Raw genomic sequence first — 12,726 nt, 5'->3', positions numbered from 1 at the left:
ATTCTCTATAAGCAGAGTAAGCTTTAGAGTTATAGGCGTACTTAGCGTATAGTAGGAGGTCTACCTAGTTATCTTATTAGTAGTTTATATATATATAGAGGTACGTTTCTAACTTCTAGTTTTGTTGCTCCGTCTGCCTATCTGTCTAGGGGTAGAAAGCTGTACTTAATTAGTGGTTAATTTTAAGGTAGTAGCATATATTAGACCAGAATTAACAAGTAAACACTAAACCTTAATCTAATAACAACATATCTAGTAGTCCTTGCTTTAAAAAGCTCTGCTCTATAAGCAGCTTAGCTAGGCGTTAGGTAGTAATTGTCTTAGTGCAGGGTAGATACTAGACGTACTTACTAAAGTGGTCTATAAGGACTAGTGTAGAGTTATACTTATTCCCCTTAGCATCTATTAACTTTAGTAGGTCTGTTATAAAGTTAAGAGAGAAGTGCTGCTAGGCTGTGTTTAGCACTAGTAATAGTGTAAGTAATCCCTATAGCTTATGTTAGGCGCTAGGCCTAGAGGTACCTCTGCTAGTCTTAGCGAGCTACTATAGGGCTAGCTAGCCCAGACTATATAAAGGTGTCAGAGGTTATTGCTAATACTTAAGTAATTAGTCTTGTTACTACATACTACGTACCTTAATACACCTGCTATCCTCTTTAACCCTATTCTCCCTTATAATTGCTTTATACACTCTTTACATTCTAATTGCTCTTATATTACAATTAAAGATAGACCTAAGCTACTATAAGTCTTAAACTAAATTATCTAGGCTTACTGTCTTTAGAGAGGGACTAAGACAACCTACCTATAGGAGAGCCAGTAGAGCGTAAGGTAACACCTCCCTCTGCAGATAAGGAGATACCTTAACAGACACTAAGTGTCTATAGTGCCTTAAGAAGATCTGTAGGTCCTCTAGGCAGTACACCTTACCCTAGAATTTGTATCTATAGGGCAGCTTTAGCTAGAGAGGGCTAGAATAGCCTAGAAGTAGGTAATTAATAACAGGAGTTAGAAAACTTGCGCAAATAGTTGTAAGAGACAAAAGACTAAGAGGAGCTTTCTTCTTTTTATAGACTTAGACGCAAATACAATAAAGGAGATCTAGTAATAATCCTATCCTTCTAAAAAGTACTAGTAGAGGTAGAGAAACTATAATCTTCCCTATCTATAAATCTTCTATAACCTAAACCCCTATAGAAGTATATAAAGTACAACTACACTAAATATAACTGTTAGGAGAGAGATTATAAGGGATACTTCCTCTAATCCCTAGTTAATTTCCTTACAGAGGAATACAAGATTAACTTTAGCGTAAGGTACCTCTGTTACGATCCTGTGCCAGGGCACGGCACAAACATAAGTACCAGCCAACCAAGACCCCTGACTCCGCCCTGAAGGAACGAACAGTGGAGAAGGACAGAACAGATAGGGATGTCACGTGACTGCTTGTCAACAAGCATGACACACGTAACTGCTTGTTAACAAGCATGATACGATATGCTTGTCTACAAGCACCCTTATGTATTTTATTAGACTAACTCTAGTTGCTTATTAATAAGTAATGTATCTTATTAGTATATAGTTAATAGAAACACAACCCTTATAGTTTGTGTTTAACCTTATTAATTAAGTTTGTCTTTAGAATCTTAACCTACTCTTGAACTAGACAGTCTACTCTGTACTATTCATTGCACCCTATCTTTACAAGCTTTGCTTAGTTAATAACCCTTACCAATCTAGTACCCGTACTTATCCCTAAGAACCAATAGAATTAGTGCTTACAGTCTTTAACTAAAGTACAACTTCAACATTTTGAACACCCCCAAGATGAGTACTATTGGATCCTGTGCTACCCCTAGCAACTCTACGTCTAGCGACGTCGACATGGACGCAACTGCTACCACTAGCACCATAAACGTTAATAAGCCCAATCTCTACCACAGAGATTGCAGCAAACTCAACAACTGGCTCATACAGTGGGACCTCTTCTTCACCTTCTAAGGCAAGAAGGTTCCTGAGATTAAACAAGTAGTCCTTGCAGCTAGCTACATGCGTGGTAAGGCGTTTACCTGGATTAAGCCCTTTGTGCAGCAGTACCAAGCTGGCAAGGCCCTAGACGATGTGGATGTATAGATGAGAGACTTTAACCTATTTAAAGAGAAGATTAAGCCGATCTTCGGAGTCTCTAACGAACTACACATTGCCTGTCGCAACATCCAGAGGATCAGGCAGGACAAGTCAGCCGCCGACTACGCCGCGGAGTTTCAGCAGCTCGCTGCCAACACTGACTGGGACAACACTGCTCTAACCACCATGTTTTGACAAGGATTGAAGCCTAAGGTTAAGGAAGAACTCATGCGCACCGGCGCAAGCACTAAGACCCTTAACAAGCTTATTAATACCGCTATTAACATCGACGTACGCCTCTACAAACTCCAGCAGGAGCTCTAGGACAACCCACGAGCTTGTACCACCGTCATCGCTACTAACAGGTAGCCACTAAGGAACTAGTGGCGCAACAACCTAAACCGAGGACAACGAGGAGGCTGTAATTAGCCAAACACCGGTCGCTGCATCCACAGCAACACTCAGAGTGGATACTTTAGACCAGAAGCAATAGACCTCTCAAACCTCATTAAAGGACCACCTAAGCGATGGAACGAGAAGACAAAAGGGGGCAAGCAATCAGGAGGCAGCAAGGACTGCTACAACTGTGGCAAACCAGGCCACTTTGCCAGGGACTGCTAGATGAACAAGGTTCACCGCCAGTTAAACGTACTTACCCGTGATCACGATAATACAGAAGCTAGTAAATAGGAAATTCTTACTGATAATATAGGACAACTGCTGGAAGACCCAGAGTCTGGTCCAGAGGACGATGACGACTGTATCGTACCTCCAATTTGTGTGGCAACACCTTACCAGGACGCCCAGACAGGCAAAGAAACGGAATACTACTCTAACAACGACCAGCAATACCACGCAGTAGAATTCACGCCGGAACTCCAAGAGCTCGTTTACCGATTCCGCAAGGAAATCGACGACGGTGAACAGTTCACCAACGACCTGGAAGAAGCTGAAGACCAGCTTTGGTGTAAGCAAGAAACACAGCTCAGCCTAGAACGTATGCAGAAACAGAAAGAAGAACTACTGCCAATTAGCCCACGACCACAGTACATCCTAGATCACTAAAACCTAAAACACAGAAACCTTACGTGGACAGCATGCACTAAAGACAGATGTATAATCTACTACAACGAGAAGCTTGGTGCAGGATGGTTCCTGGCACAACAAGGCCTCTGTCGCAACCAATGGTACTAGTGTCACAATGACCTGTGTGAACTTCATCTTATTAACAAGCGCCAGAAAGCACACTTTCCTGGTACAGATGACCCACAGGCCACAATACAAATGCAGCTAGTAGTTAACAGAAGTTGCTACAACGCACACTGGCAGAACTGTCTTAATGCGGACTGCAAGAAACACCGTACTACTAAGGAATACGAAGGGTTCAGTAATAAGGAGACTTTTTTAGGCCAGCGCCTACAAGCCCCAGGGATCAATCCATTAATAGCATTAGGACTAATCACCTCATCAAACTACCTATTAAACTAAATAGAGTAGTCTTTTTAGCACTCTTAGACTTAGGAGCACAAGCGAACTACATATCACAGACAACGGTGTTCTAAGCTGGACTTAGATCATATTGTAAGAAACACGCTTATTTGCTCTAAGTAGCTAATAGAGAATTAATGCCAGACAAACTGCTGATCATGTTTGAAGTGATAGCGGCACCCCTACAGATACAGGGGCACTATAAGGAAATAAACCTAGACGTCTTTGCAAAGGCCACGCACAACGTTATACTAGGACTTCCCTAGTTACAAAAGCACAACCTAAAGATAGACTAGGCACAAGAAAGACTTTTGTTAGAAGGTTACAAATGCGGCACTAATGCATCTACGCCTACGCAGCGCACGCAGCAGCTGGTAGATAAGAAAGAGATTAATAATGTTTCTTTGACACATAAGACGCGCCAAGATAGAGCGGTTAACTCTGCAGATACCAAGAGACCTACAGATCACAAAGCGAGAGTTAAGGAGGAGAAGAGTGCACCTCCTGCCATCCCTGATGTTTACTGACAGTACGCAGAGATGTTTAGAGAAGAGCTTACAGCAAAAGCCCTGCCTAAGCATAAACCCTGGGATTACAAGATCAAGCTCCAGAAAGGAAAGACACTAACTTTTGGGCTACTATACCAGTTATTAGAAAAGGAACTTAAAGTACTTTACAAGTACATTAAGGAGAACCTTAAGAAGGGATTTATTAGAAGATTGGAATTACCTGCAGGGTACCCAATCATGTTCGTTCCTAAGAAGGATGGCAAGCTACAACCTTGCATCGACTTCAGGAAGCTTAATAAAATCACTATTAAGAACCGCTACCCGCTCCCGAACATCACGGAGTTGCAGGACCGGCTAGCAGGAGCTCAGTACTTTATGGCGTTAGATCTACAAGGCGCGTACAACCTTATACGCATAAAGGAAGAAGAAGAATAGAAGACGGCATTTAGGACGCGATATGGACTCTATAAGTACCTTGTTATGCCGTTCAGTCTAACAAACGCACCAGCTACGTGCCAGGAGTTGATTAACAACGTCCTGAGAGCACACCTCGACAGAACTGTAGTGGCGTACCTAGACGACATCCTAGTGTACTCCAAGACACTAGAAGAGCACACAAAACACATTACAGAAGTGCTAGAATGCCTAAAGCAGGCAGACCTACAGCTTAAACCTAAAAAGTGCGAATAGCACAAGGAGGAAGTCGAATTCCTAGGGTATATTGTAGGACGACACAGAGTCAAGATTAGTCTAACAAAGGTGGAAGTAGTTAAGACTTGGCAGACGCCAAAAACGGTCAAACAGATCTAGGAATTCTTAGGATTTGTTAACTTTAACCGACGCTTCATTAAGGACTACTCTAAGACCGCAATCCTGCTGACGAAGCTCACGCGGAAGGATACACCATTTAAGTAGGGAAAAGAACAAGACAATGTGTTTAAAGCACTTAAGCAAGCCTGTATCACACCTCCTATATTAATTATATTTTGCAGCAGCAAACTGATGCGCATAGAGACTGACGCCTCAGATCTCACATTAGGCGCATGTATCACATAAGAAAAGGATAGACTATAGCACCCCATCGCATACTACTCGCGCAAGTTCTTAGAACCAGAAGAACGCTACGATGTGCACAACAAAGAATTGCTCACAATTGTCTTAGCCCTGGAACATTAGCGACTATACGCAGAAAGCTGCTTAGAACTTACTATCTATACTAACCACAAGAACCTAGTATACTTCACCACAAGTAAAGTCTTAAACTAACGCCAAGTACGTTAGTCTGAGATGCTTAGATAATACAAATTCAGGATACTATACACTCCAGGCAAGGACAATAGTAGAGCTAATGCACTTAGTTGACGACACAACCTCGTTAGAGAAAAAACAATTAACCAGTTCGCAGTGCTAGGAATCAACGACGATGAATTACTAGGACCATTGCAGCAGCTCAACAACATGATGCGGATCGAAATCAACCAGCGCACCACATCAGATGTACCAGAGGAACTTCAGGACAAAGTTATTACTAATTATTACGATAACCCGTTACACGGACACCCTGGAATTACACACACAATAGAACTTATTAAACAACACTACAAGTTCAGCAACATAAAGGACAAGGTTACTAAATACATTAAGAATTGTGTTAACTGCCAGCAAAATAAACACAGCACACACGTAAAATACGGAGAAATGCAGGCAATAGAGCCGCTAACCGCACCATGGACGAACATTACAATAGATTTTGTCACACAGCTACCTACCTCAAGAGACCCTGTTACTGGATACAACTACGACTCAATCTTCGTTATAGTCGACAGATTCACTAAGTACGCTAAAATAATACCGTTTTGACATAGTTACACTGTAGAGCAGCTCGCACAAGTGTTCCTAGATCGACACATAAGGCATCACGGCATACCCGAATTAATTATCAGCGATCAAGACAAGCTCTTCACGTCAAACTACTGGACCACGCTCTTAGCAGCTATTGGTACCAAGAAGAAGCTTTCAACAGCCTATCATCCACAGACAGATAGACAGACTGAAAGAACAAATTAGACTATAGAAACATACCTACGGATATACAGCAACCAGCAGCAAGACAACTAGGTTTTGCTGTTACCTATAGCACAGATTGCATACAACAACAAATTGTTAGAAGCAACAGGAGAATTACTATTCTTCCTAAATCACAGGATGCACCCAAATCTCTTTACCAGAAGTCTGGACACGCTAATTTAGACTGAATTAGCGATATCCTCAGTAGCAAGACTAAAGGAAGTGCACGAAAAGGCACTAGAAAACATCAGCAAGGCTCAAGAACGAGCAATCTCACATGTCAACCAGAAAAGAAAAACAGCACCTCAGCTAAAAGAGGGGGATAAAGTCTATCTCCTCACAAAAAACCTTCGCACACGAAGACTAACAAAAAAACTGGACTACGTTAAAGTTAGACCCTTTTTTATTTCTAAGCAGATAAGTCTAGTTAACTATAGACTTAATCTGCTAAAGGATGCAAAGATCCACCTAGTGTTCCACATATCGCTATTGGAACCAGCCAACCCTAGAACGCCTATCCAGGAAAACTTCCATTATTAAGCCGACGGCGAAGATAAATAGGAAGTCGAAAAAATAGTAACACATAAGGGAAATGGCAATTAACAAAGGTATCTAGTTAAATGGTTAGGATACCCGGACTTGGAAAACACATAGGAACCACCTGCGCACCTTACAAGTTGCCGCCAATTAGTACGCAAGTACCATGATTCGCAACAGACTCTTCGATCAAACCAAGAACGCCCTAGGTAGCTGGCGAGGCACACATGCCAATGGACGCTGCAGGACAGTCAGGATCGACTTCCTCAGCCAGGTCCAACTTGCCAGCCTTAACCATTCTATTCACTAAACACAGCGCCTTTTGCCGCGCGCGTTCATTTGCCTGTTTTAGGATTTTCTTATTACGCAACAATCGCGCAATAACAGTTATAAGGAGCAACTTGTCTTCTTCTACCTTTTTCTTATACTTCTCGCAAGTCTTATCTAACAACGCCTAAGACATGTTTACACATGGCTTGCCGGCCTTTGTACACTTGGCACACTTTAGACCTTTTAGACTACTAGGCATAATAAAGCGCTTATAGCCGCTAAAGAAACAACAATTGCAAGGGACTTCAGCAGGTGTATTAGCTTAGCGGATTTCTGATGTAAGACGGATGTTGCGGGCGTGCAAGGACATCTTGACTTACAGGTTACTAGATGTAGAGATTGCAGATTATATAAAACTCTAAAAGATAATTATATAGTTTAAGGACAAACTAAAGGGGAAGGGGGGATAGTGTTACGATCCTGTGCTAGGGCACGGCACAAACATAAGTACCAGCCAACTAAGACCCCTGACTCCGCCCTAAAGGAACGAACAGTAGAGAAGGACAGAACAGATAGGGATGTCACGTGACTGCTTGTTAACAAGCATAACACACGTGACTGCTTGTTAACAAGCATGATACGATATGCTTGTCCACAAGCACCCTTATATATTTTATTAGACTAACTCTAGTTACTTATTAATAAGTAATGTATCTTATTAGTATATAGTTAATAGGAACATAACCCTTATAGTTTGTGTTTAACCTTATTAATTAAGTTTGTCTTTAGAATCTTAACCTGCTCTCGAACTAGACAGTCTACTCTGTACTATTCATTGCACCCTATCTTCACGAGCTTTGCTTAGTTGATAACCCTTACCGATCCAGTACCCGTACTCATCCCCAAGAACCAATAGAATCAGTGCTTACGGTCTTTGACTAAAGTACAACTTCAACAACCTCTTAGAGAACCTAAAGACGTTGTGGCAGGCCTACTGCACAACTAACTGCCGCAATCAGCTAACCTAGGAACTAACGTGGCAAGAGCTAAAAAGAATTATGCTAGATGCTCTAGGAACGCTAGCTAAACGCAAGCAAGCAGCGTACAAATCCTTAAAGCAATGCAAGTAGTAGAAATCTTAGTCTTCTACAGATCTGTTAGATTTTATGCGTCTACTATAGGAGGAACTAGGCAACTTACATACGCTAGAGCTTTAATTCCTAGAATATGTTGCTGCACTGCTCCCCAGCATATAAAAAGACTTATTCCTTATCCCCTATAATTAAAGGGACACAATCCTAAAGGTAGAGGAACAAGCTAATATTATTAACTGGAGACTGGGTTAGTATAGCCAACAGCTACCTAAGAAGACTCTAGCTAAGGGTAAGACAACTAACAAAGGACCACAGAAGCGCTAATTTAGTAACTCTAGGTTAGAGGGGAACACAAAGACCCTAAAAAAGTTGTTTAAGTCTAAGAAGTTCTGTAAGGAGCTAGTAAAGGGTAAAAAGGGCTAAGACAGGCCACATAAGACCTAAAACACATACCTTAAGTGCAGAGAAACTAGTTACTACCGCCCTAACTACCTAAAGCTAAAGTTAAACTAGAAAGACCCTGCTCTAGATAAGTTAGGAAAAGATAAGGGACCTAAGAGCTAATCTCCTCTCTTGTAGCCTATATTAAATTGTCTAAGAAGAAGAAGGAGAATATCTCTCTTTATAAGGCGGTATACCTAGAATATACACGCCTGCTTATAGTTAAAGCATCTATAGGCAACGCAGAGAACATAGAAGCCTTAATAGATAGAGGGTTACAACTAAACTTAATTATAGTTCTTCTAGCAAAGGAGCAGGATCTAGAGGTTACACTATTAAATAAAATAGTGGCTAAAGGTGTAGGCGGAGCAGAATTACCTATCTACAGAGTAACTACAGTAGAAGTATCTATTGTTAACTCCTGTGGAAGACAGGAGGTCTAACAGATACCTTTTATGGTTACAGACCTACAAAGGTATAAGATATACCTTAGATTACCCTAGATTAACTAGATAAACCCTAAGCTAAGCTATTTAAGCTAGTATATGCTCTTCTAAGGGAAGAAGTATAGGGACTTTCTAAAACTAGAGAAAATAGCGTTAGAAGATACTAAAGAGTTTAAACGCACTATAAGAAGTCCCTTAGTAGTCGTTTATGTGTGTATAGTGAACTTAGTAGGTACACACAACCTAATATCTGCTAAAAAGGGCCTAATTCTAGAAGTGTATTGCGAATATGCGCACTTAGGATTAGAAGATAATGCTTAGGTCCTACCAGAGTATAGAGAGCACGACCTAGCAATTAATATTGTAGAAGGAGCTACTTCCTCCTACTAACTGTTATACGGACTATCCGCAATAGAATTAGAGATACTTAGGAAGTATCTAGTAGAATATCTACAATGTGGCTAGATATAACACTTAAGGTTGCCAGCAGGGGCGCCTATTCTCTTTTTAAAGAAGAAAGATAGCAACCTAAGACTGTGTGTAGACTATAGAGGTCTAAACAAGATAATAGTTAAAAACCGCTATCTATTGCCACTAATTACAGAGTTACTAGAACAACTAGCGCAAGCTAAGTTCTATACTAAACTGGATGTACGCAAGGCATATTACTGTATCTAAATTAACGAAGGAGATAAGTAGAAGACTGCTTTTTAAACTAGGTATAGACATTTTAAGTACACAGTAATGCTGTTTAGACTTATAAATGCTCCTGCCTAATTTCAGGCCTATATAAACAAGGCACTAATAGGATTAGTTAATGTAACTTATAACGTGCTCTACGGGCGAGTCGGACACACAGGCGAGTCGGACACTTAAATTCACACCAAAAATCACAATTCTTAAACCTTAATATCTCTACAACTACACAATAAAATTATTTAAAAATTAATATACTACGCTGCATGTATATAAAGATAAAGACTATAGAAGCGCTTAGCTTTCCTTCTATTAATGTAGAAGTTAGTAAGTAAGATATAAAATACAGGGATTATTTTAGCGTACTTTTAAATACCTCTATGTGTATCTATAATAGAGCTTAGTGCTTCTAGACTCTTTATTTTTATATAGATGCAGCATAGATTTTAAATTTCTAGACAATTTTATTGTGTGGTTGTAGAGATATTAAGGTGTAAGAATTGTGATTTTTGGTGTGAATTTGAGTGTACGACTCGCCTGTGTGTCCGACTCGCCCGTAGAGTACGTTATTATGTATCTAGACAACATATTAGTATACTCTAAGACAGAGGAAGACCACGTTAGACACGTTAAGGAGGTTTTAGAGAGGCTTTGCGAAGCGAACCTCTATGTGCGCTTAGATAAGTGTAAATAGTACTGTTAACGCACAGAGTACCTTAGGTACATAGTCTTGCCTAAAGGGGTAAGCATTAACCTAGACAGGGTTAAAACAATCTAAGAATAGCTAATCCTGCGCATAGTTTACAATATCTAAGTATTTATAGGCTTTATAAACTACTATTAGAGATTTATTACAGGGTTTTCTAAATTAGCCTTGCTATTAACCTAATTAACCTAGAAAGGGCCAAATTCGGCCAAATCTAGTTAAGTAATAAGGAAGGAGGAGAGTTAGCCTCTTAAGCTAAGTAAAGAATCCCTATAAGCTTTCTAGAATATAAAGGATTTGTTTATTAACGTACCTATCTTAGTTTATTTTGTAACGTACTCCACGGGTGAGCGGATCAAACGGGTGAGCGGATCACTCTGCCAAGACCACACCAAACCTCCACCTTACCACGCAATGCCTTAACAACAACATCAATCTACGCCCTTAAGAGAAGCTGCGATACAGCTTGCGCTCCAGGCAATTAAACAAGACGCAACACTTACTGTGTAACGCGCTGCAGCTATATATAACGCGCCTTATAGCACACTACACGCTTAATACACAGGACGACCTGCATAAGCTGATTATACGCCAGTTTAACAGATTATAGACCAGACTAAGGAGGACGTGATTGCTAAGTACATCCTTAAGCTAGATGCACAAGGATTTGCCCCTTAGCTGGCTGCTGTAGCTGATATAGCTAATTCTTTGCGTGCTAAGCGCAATATAGGCCATGTTAGCATAAACTGGCCTAACACGTTTGTTAAGCGCCGCCCTGACCTTAAAGTAAGGTTTAATCGCAAGTACGACTACAAGAGAGCCCTCTGTAAGGATCTAGAGATTATTAGGGGCTGGTTTGGGCTTGTAGCGAATGTCAAAGCTAAGTATGGCATCTAGGACAATGACACGTACAACTTTGATAAGACAGGCTTTATAATAGGCCAGATATTGACAGAAGCAGTTGTTACAGGCTTAGAGCGTTGAGGACAGCTAAAGGCAGTGTAGCAGGGCAATTAAGAGTGGACAACAGTTATACAGGGCATTAATGGCACAGGGTGGGCTATTCTACCCTTTATTATCTTTAAAGGCCGCAACTACCTCTCTGCCTGGTACAAAGAGGACAATCTGCCCTATAACTGGGTTATTAGAGTCTCTGAGAACGGATGGACTACTAACAAGCTTGGTCTAGACTGGTTGAAGCACTTTAATGCCTATACAAAGACGCGCACCTAAGGAGTGCACTAGCTGCTCCTTATTAACAGCCACGAGAGCCACAACTCCCTTAACTTCTAACAATACTGTAAGGAAGCAAAGATTGTTACACTGTGTATGCCTCTACACTTATCTTACCTCTTACAACCACTAGATGTGGGTTGTTTTGCCCCTCTGAAGAAGGCATATAGGCGCTAAGCTAAGAATCTCATGCGCAACTACATTACTTATATTACTAAAACTAAGTTCCTACCATGCTTTATAGACGCCTATAAGGAGACATTTACTTCTAGCAATATCTAAGGAGGCTTCCAAGGCGCTAGAATAGTCCCCCTTGACCCAGAACGGGTCATAATGGGTCTTGATGTCCGCCTACGTACCCTACCGCTACCTACTGTAGAAGATGAGCCCTGGCAGTCCCAAACCCAAAGCACTACCCTGCAATTAGGGTCGCAATTAACGCTGGTTTAAGAGAGGATTCAAAGGCATGCAAGCAGCTTACCAACTTTAATAGTTAAGGCCTTTAAAAAGCTTGCCAAAGGCGCAGCTATAGTAGCGCACAAGCTGGTGTTGGCTTAAAGGGAGATTACTAGGCTTCAAGCAGCAAATAAGGCTGCTACGCGACGTAAATCGCATAAAAGAAAGCGATTATAGCAGGAGGAAGTCCTAACAGCTAAGGAAGGCCTTTAATTAACTACTCTAACTGAGTTTAGGGCGCGTGGTGATAGTAAGAAGGCAAAGAAGCGAGTGCGCGCTAAAGGAGGGGAAGTAACCCAAAGACGCTGTACAAAGTGCTACAATGTTAGACATAACTTGCGTACATGTAAGAAGGCTGTAGAAGATGTTTCTAAATAATATTATATACTGCACTACTGTATACAAGGCCAAAGTGGGCTAATGCGAGCTATAATAGGGTAGAAATTTAGTGTGGTCTTAGCAGAGTGATCCGCTCACCCGTTTGATCCGCTCACCCGTGGAGTACGTTACCTAGGAGACAGACTAGGATTAAAGTAGATGCCTCTAGAGGCGCTATCTCAGGAATACTCAGTTAACTAGTCCCTAGGGAGGGGAAGCCAGCCTAATAGAGGCCTGTAGACTTCTATTTAAAGAAGTTAATCTAAGCAGAGTATAAC

General features: G+C 41.1%; 45 annotated features.

Annotated features, from left to right (window-relative positions):
- Positions 1-500: part of a mobile genetic element that runs on past the window's edge.
- Positions 1-1,323: part of a mobile genetic element that runs on past the window's edge.
- Positions 493-1,323: a long terminal repeat.
- Positions 497-1,324: a mobile genetic element.
- Positions 1,324-1,327: a direct repeat.
- Positions 1,324-2,995: a mobile genetic element.
- Positions 2,143-2,318: a mobile genetic element.
- Positions 2,985-7,956: a mobile genetic element.
- Positions 4,146-4,555: a mobile genetic element.
- Positions 4,263-4,549: a mobile genetic element.
- Positions 4,272-4,534: a mobile genetic element.
- Positions 4,275-4,555: a mobile genetic element.
- Positions 4,299-4,549: a mobile genetic element.
- Positions 4,320-4,540: a mobile genetic element.
- Positions 4,344-4,549: a mobile genetic element.
- Positions 4,356-4,549: a mobile genetic element.
- Positions 4,560-4,804: a mobile genetic element.
- Positions 4,560-4,810: a mobile genetic element.
- Positions 4,563-4,810: a mobile genetic element.
- Positions 4,938-5,032: a mobile genetic element.
- Positions 5,622-5,977: a mobile genetic element.
- Positions 5,682-5,977: a mobile genetic element.
- Positions 5,988-6,187: a mobile genetic element.
- Positions 5,991-6,187: a mobile genetic element.
- Positions 6,003-6,187: a mobile genetic element.
- Positions 6,158-6,237: a tandem repeat.
- Positions 6,399-6,724: a mobile genetic element.
- Positions 7,687-7,734: a tandem repeat.
- Positions 7,956-9,808: a mobile genetic element.
- Positions 9,463-9,629: a mobile genetic element.
- Positions 9,463-9,653: a mobile genetic element.
- Positions 9,472-9,653: a mobile genetic element.
- Positions 9,475-9,629: a mobile genetic element.
- Positions 9,511-9,629: a mobile genetic element.
- Positions 9,807-10,247: a mobile genetic element.
- Positions 10,235-10,362: a mobile genetic element.
- Positions 10,241-10,362: a mobile genetic element.
- Positions 10,243-10,712: a mobile genetic element.
- Positions 10,713-12,579: a mobile genetic element.
- Positions 11,081-11,274: a mobile genetic element.
- Positions 11,399-11,607: a mobile genetic element.
- Positions 11,399-11,610: a mobile genetic element.
- Positions 11,402-11,580: a mobile genetic element.
- Positions 11,675-11,787: a mobile genetic element.
- Positions 12,578-12,726: part of a mobile genetic element that runs on past the window's edge.

The sequence above is a fragment of the Ascochyta rabiei genome, chromosome 10 (genome assembly GCF_004011695.2).
Source record: "Ascochyta rabiei chromosome 10, complete sequence".
NCBI classification, from domain to species: domain Eukaryota; kingdom Fungi; phylum Ascomycota; class Dothideomycetes; order Pleosporales; family Didymellaceae; genus Ascochyta; species Ascochyta rabiei.
Note: the sequence above shows the minus strand (reverse complement) of the source record. Positions and strands in the feature narration are given on the sequence as shown.